The sequence below is a fragment of the Podarcis tiliguerta genome (genome assembly GCF_965153285.1).
Source record: "Podarcis tiliguerta genome assembly, chromosome: 5".
In the NCBI taxonomy this organism is placed as follows: domain Eukaryota; kingdom Metazoa; phylum Chordata; class Lepidosauria; order Squamata; family Lacertidae; genus Podarcis; species Podarcis tiliguerta.
Window position 1 is genome coordinate 2,329,751 of NC_139538.1, and position 6,000 is coordinate 2,335,750.

The window sequence follows — 6,000 nt, forward strand, 5'->3', positions numbered from 1 at the left end:
GAAGACAGGAGTGCCTGGCGTGCTCTGGTCCAGGGGGTCACGAAGAGGCAGACACGACTAAACAACTAAACAACAGCAGCAGCAACAACAACTAGTTGAGCTCGGAGAGGCACTGGGGACACTGCACCGGTTGGAGGTGTTTGGGGTTGTTAATGCCTGCGCTGGCAGCGGGCTGATGTGAGTTACACTTTGAAATGTCTGGAAGGCACCTGGTTAGTGAAAACTGGAGCGGACAATGCCTGGCTAGACCGGACTCCTGCTCTTTGACTCAGCATGACTCAGCGTCGCAAGTTCGTCTCTGTCAGGTTTTCGTGAATGAATTGCTTCTGGCAACAGGGAAAGCTTCCTGAGTTCTTGCTCTCTGCTGCTATTGATTCCTCTCGGATATATGGCCTCCTCTCTGAGAGACGATGCCTGGCACGTTGATCGGGGGAAAACCACTCCCCTCAAAATCAAGATCCCTGAAGCTACATCCTAGGCAGACTTAGCTTCCAGGTGTCAGTCTCACGTGACTCAGAGGGACCTGCTTCTGTCAGCCTCCATCAACCTTGAACCCTCCAGAAGAGAGGGCAAAAGACCTGTAGGTTGCCAGGAGTAATTTCTGCATCATCATCGTCATCATCATTTATTATTTATACCCCGCTCATCTGGCTGGGTTTCCCCAGCCACTCTGGGCGGCTTCCAACAGAATATTAAAATACAATCGTATATTAAACATTAAAAGCTTCTCTTCAGATGTCTTCTAAAAGTCTGGTAGTTGTTGTTCTCTTTGACATCTGGTGGGAGGGCGTTCCACCAGGGTGGGTGCCACCACCGAAAAGGCCCTCTGCCTGGTTCCCTGTAACCTCACTTCTTGCAATGAGGGAACCACCAGAAGGCCCTCAGCACTGGATCTCAGTGACCGTGCAGAATGATGGGGGTGGAGATGCTCCTTCAGGGATACTGGGCAGAGGCCGTTTAGGGCTTTCAAGGTCAGCACCAACACTTTGAATTGTGCTCGGAAACGTACTGGGAGCCAATGTACCAGTAGGTCTTTCAAGACCGGTGTTATGTGGTCTCGGCGGCTGCTCCCAGTCACCAGTCTGGCTGCCACATTCTGGATGAATTGCAGTTTCTGGGTCACCTTCAAAGGGAGTCCCACGTTGAGCACATTGCAGTAGTCCAATTTCCGTATTTACTTATTGTGCTTCTGTCCCACCTTTTTCTCCAAGGAGCTCAAGGCGGCATACCGGGTCCCCCCCCCCCAACTTCCTCCTTCAATCTCGACAACAACCCTGCAAGGTAGACTTAGAAAGTTGGTGTGAATTTTAACCTGTTTCCATATTTTTACTTTGCGTGTGTTTGAAACTGCTGCACATCTTTCTTAGAATCACAAAATCACAGAAGTAGTAGAGTTGGACGGGACCACGAGGGTCCTCTTCTAGTGCAGCCCCTTGTAGTGAAGGAATCTTTTGCCCAACTTGGGTCTCGAACCCAGGACCCTGGGGTTAAGAAACTTGTGCTCTTATCAACTGAGCTACGGAGATGCTCTCTTATTGATCCATCGGTTTGTAAACCACTTTGCGGTTTTGTTCTTACAATCAAGCGGGGTATGAATTTTATGAAATGAATAAATAGCTTAGAGCTGAAAAGGGCATTCAAACCCAGGTCTCTCCCAGGTCCTAATCTGAGATGGAATCTAGATACGTATAAAAAAACACTGTAAAAATGCTTTTTTTCAAAAATGTGTGTGTGTGTGTATAATTGAATATATACTGAATTTGTCTTAAGCTTATCACCGCCATCTAGTGCCATATTTGTAGAATGCACTTAAAACGCACTTAAAACATTTCATGTGCAGCTGTATAGCTGAGTCCTGACACTCTAACCACTAGGCCGCACTGACTGAGGTCAACTGCATTGGATCCTTCTTTCTGGCAGTGAGAAGGAGACAAGGAGGGCAGGATGCATGCCAGTTCATTATTATCAAGTAAGAAAAGATGTAAGCTGCTCTCACCTCTCTCCCTCTTTCTCGCTCTCACACACAAACCTTCCTTCTTCTGCTCAATTTGCCAGAAGATTTTGTTCCCATTGCAAAGGCAGAGAGCCAACATTATTTGTATAAAGGCTCGAGAGATAAGTGCAGGTTAAACAGGGTGAAATATGTCCACGTCAGAGAGGAGGTTTATATCCACTTCCATTTATTAAGTGTGCAAACCTCTGACATGCCACTCAAAAGCTGAGTCGGAATATGCTTTTTTCCATTAGTGGGCTCCTCCAGAATCCTGTTTTGCTTGCACAAAGCTTACATGATGCTCAAAACATGTCGGCTCTTTATTGTTTGATAAACTATGGAACTCACTGCCACAGGAGGTCACCAACCTGGGTGGCTTTGAAAGACGACTGGGCAGATTCATAACGGAGGAGAGGGCTATTGATACAGGCACCAATACTTCAGAAAACTGGAAACCACAGGAGGGGAGAGTGGCTCTTGTGCTACAATACTGCTTCTGGGTCTCTCCAATGTTCTTGTGGATGTTCTGATTTGTTTCCAGGGCAGTTACACAACAAGGAACGTATCATCCTGAATTGCCTTTTCTTCCCATTAATCATTGGTTCATCCCACACTTTTCAGTGTCTGTGTCTGTCACCCTCCTAACCAGAAACAGGAGTGTACGTGTTTCATGTGGATTTCTTGCACCGGGGCGAAAGAGCCCCTTAATCCACTTGAACTGTGCAGACCCAAAGATTATTTGTAAGCATTTATTGCATTTCTTTCCCAGTCTTTTCTCCAAGGAGCTGAAGGAGACGGAGAGGAGCCAGCTTCAAATATCTCCAGGGCTGTCCCATGGAAGATGGAGCAAGCCTTGGCCCAATAGACCTGAAGGAGGATCTCCACCCCCATCGTTCAGCCCGGACACTGAGGTCCAGCTCTGAGGGTCTTCTGGCAATTCCCTCCCTGCGAGAAGCAAATCTACAGGGAACCAGGCAGAGGGCCTTCTTGGTGGTGGCACCCTCCCATCAGATGTCAAAGAAATAAACAACTATCTGATGTTTAGGAGACATCTGAAGGCAGCCCTGTTTCGGGAAGTTTTTAATGTCAGACATTTTAATGTATTTTTAATCTTTGTTGGAAGCTGCCCAGAGTGGCTGGGGAAACCCAGCCAGATGGGCGGGGTACAAATAAATTATTATTATTATTATTACTACTACTACTACTACTCCACATTTTTAGCTGCTCCAGAAGGACCTGAACCAATGGATTCAAATTATAGGAAATGAGATTCTGACTAATATAAGGAAACCTTTACACATACGGTTCTCAATTGTAAACTATATGCTGATCTCCGCCAGCAATTTCTAGATCAACTCTGTATCCCCAAATGGAAACCAGATCATACATTTTCTATTACTGGGGAATGATCAGGAGCTCACCAAGTTAGTGGCTAAATAGCTCTATTCGAGATGTGACGATAGACTGCTCTGCCTCCTTTCATTTAGCAAATGTTTTGTGCGGCTGGGGAAGTGGGAATTCTATATTGATATGTTTTGGATGTGATGTCAATAAAAGGTTTGATGATGATAATAAAAGGAGAGACCGCTGGATGAGGCCAGTGACCCACCTAGTCCATGTTAGTACTAAAGGGTTAAGAGGTAACAAGTCGCTCTAATCACTGAGCAGCTGGAAGTCATTAAGCATCCAGGAATGTGAGTTAGTTTGTATAAATAGTCAGTTCACCCGTGTGTTTTCCCCTGCCCCTTTTTTGACCTGACTCGCAGACTCAGTTTGTGGTCATGGGCGTCTTTGCTGATATGAGTTAAGTTTAGAGTAAAATTTTCTTTATGCCGGAGATAAAAGCACGTGTGCTTTATCGCCAGGGTTTTTCTTTTGTAAATAAAGTTTTTTTCCCTGAGTTCCAAAGTGCTTGCTCCAGGATTCTTCATTGAAAGGTACTGACTCTCCTGCCTTCTTCAACCGCTGCATGAAATTCTCTGCTGAGATAGGATTTATGGCGTTGGAAGTGCACTGGACGTTTACTTAACATTAAACTAATTAAAGTTTAATGGTCAGTCCAGCATCCTGTTCTCACAGCAGCCAATCAGATGCCTCTATTGGGAATCCCGCAAACAGGACCCGTCCTGTGGCTTCCAGCAACTGGTACTCAGAAGCATCTCTGCCTCCAGCTGTGGAAGGTAGAACATAGTCATCCTGACTAGGAGCCTAATCGTTAGGCATAATAATAATAATAATAATAATAATAATTTATTTATACCCTGCCCATCTGGCGGGTTTCCCCAGCCACTCTAGGCGGCTTCCAACTGAATATTAAAAACAATATAGCATAAGACCTTAAAAGTGTCCTGAAATATACTCAGAGTTGAGAGTGGATTTCATTCTCTTTATTCAGCTCATAGTGGGGAGGAGGGATGGAAGTTCCCCCAGAGTGTCTGCTTTATATACATTATTTACACAATGGGCTCCATGTGATTGGCTATTTCTGGTATTCTCCTATAGGCCAGTCAGGTTGCAGATTCACTTCCACCTGGAGCTGGATAGGGTGGCTCCTGTGGACCAATCAGACTGCTGCATTTTGGATCCTATTCAACTCAGTACATAACACTTCCCTAAACAGGGCTGCCTTCAGTTGTCTTTTAAAAGTAAAATAGTTGTTTATTTCCTTGACATCTGACGGGAGGGCGTTCCACAGGGTGAGTGCCACTACCGAGAAGGCCCTCTGCCTGGTTCCCTGTAACTTGGCTTCTTGCAGCAAGGGAACCACCAGAAGGCCCTCGGCGCTGGAACTCCGTGTCTGGGCAGAACGATGGGGGTGGAGACGCTCCTTCAAGTCTACTGGACCAAGTCCGTTTAGGGCTTTAAAGGTCAGCACCAACACTTTGAATTGTGCTCGGAAACGTACTGGACATCAGGAAGGACTTTCTGAGGCAAAGTGCTATTGGAGAGTAGAATGGACTCCTTCAGAAGTTGGTGGACTCTCCTTCCTTGGAGAACCTGAATCAGAAGCTGGATGGTCATCTGCCAGGGATTTATTAGCTGTGATTCCTGCATTGCACAGGGTTGGACTAGATGACCCACTGCAGTCCCCTGCCCACTCCTCGATTCTATGACTCTGTAACCCAGTGGAGGTTCACACGGAGCACCACTAGTTGCAGACCTCAGTGGCTCTGGATTTCTGCCAGCCTGTTTGCTCCTGTGTTTGTTTTGGCAAGGATCCTGGGCATTTTAGCTGATTGCTTTGTGCAGAGCATCCGTCTTAGCTAATACTGTCGGTCCCCCCAAATAGCCGAGCGACACTTTAGAAAATAAGCATGGAAGGCAAAAGCTGGTGTTTGAGTTTGCCGGTGTCTTCTTGTTCCTCAGGACTGTTCCTCCCAGGACTTGCCGGTGCCCTTTCCTCCAACGATGACGTCTCAGGAGAGGCCAGGTGGAGTGATCTGGAAGTTCTCCTCTGCCATTGAGTAGGGGATAGAGCATTCCTTTTCTGCATCGAAAATCAGGATTTTCGGAGCAGGTGTGAACCGGCCCAAGGTCAAACCTGTGCTCCGTCTGGTTCAAACGCCATCTATGTTGAATCTCAGTGGAAACCCAGGAATCTCTAAGGCCAACCTTGAGATGCTGGGGGTTGGACCTGGGACCGGTGTGATCGGTAGGGGGCACCAGAGCTGGCAATAGGCAGAGCCAAAAAATAATAATCTCATTCTGTCCCCATCCTCCTCCTGCATGCCAAGTTCTTCAAGGGCAAGGCTGAGAGGAGGAGGAGGAAGCTGAGAGCCTGGTCCACCCCTGGACCAGTTTCAGGAGAGATAAAAGAAAGGACTTTTTCATGCAGTGCATCTGTTCTGTACTGAGTTGAATAGGATCTAAAATGCAGCAGTCTGATTGGTCCTAGAACAATAGGATCCAGAACGCAGCAGTCTGATTGGTCCTAGAACAATAGGATTCAGAATGCAGCAGTCTGATTGGTCCTAGAACAATAGGATCCAGAATGCAGCAGTCTGATT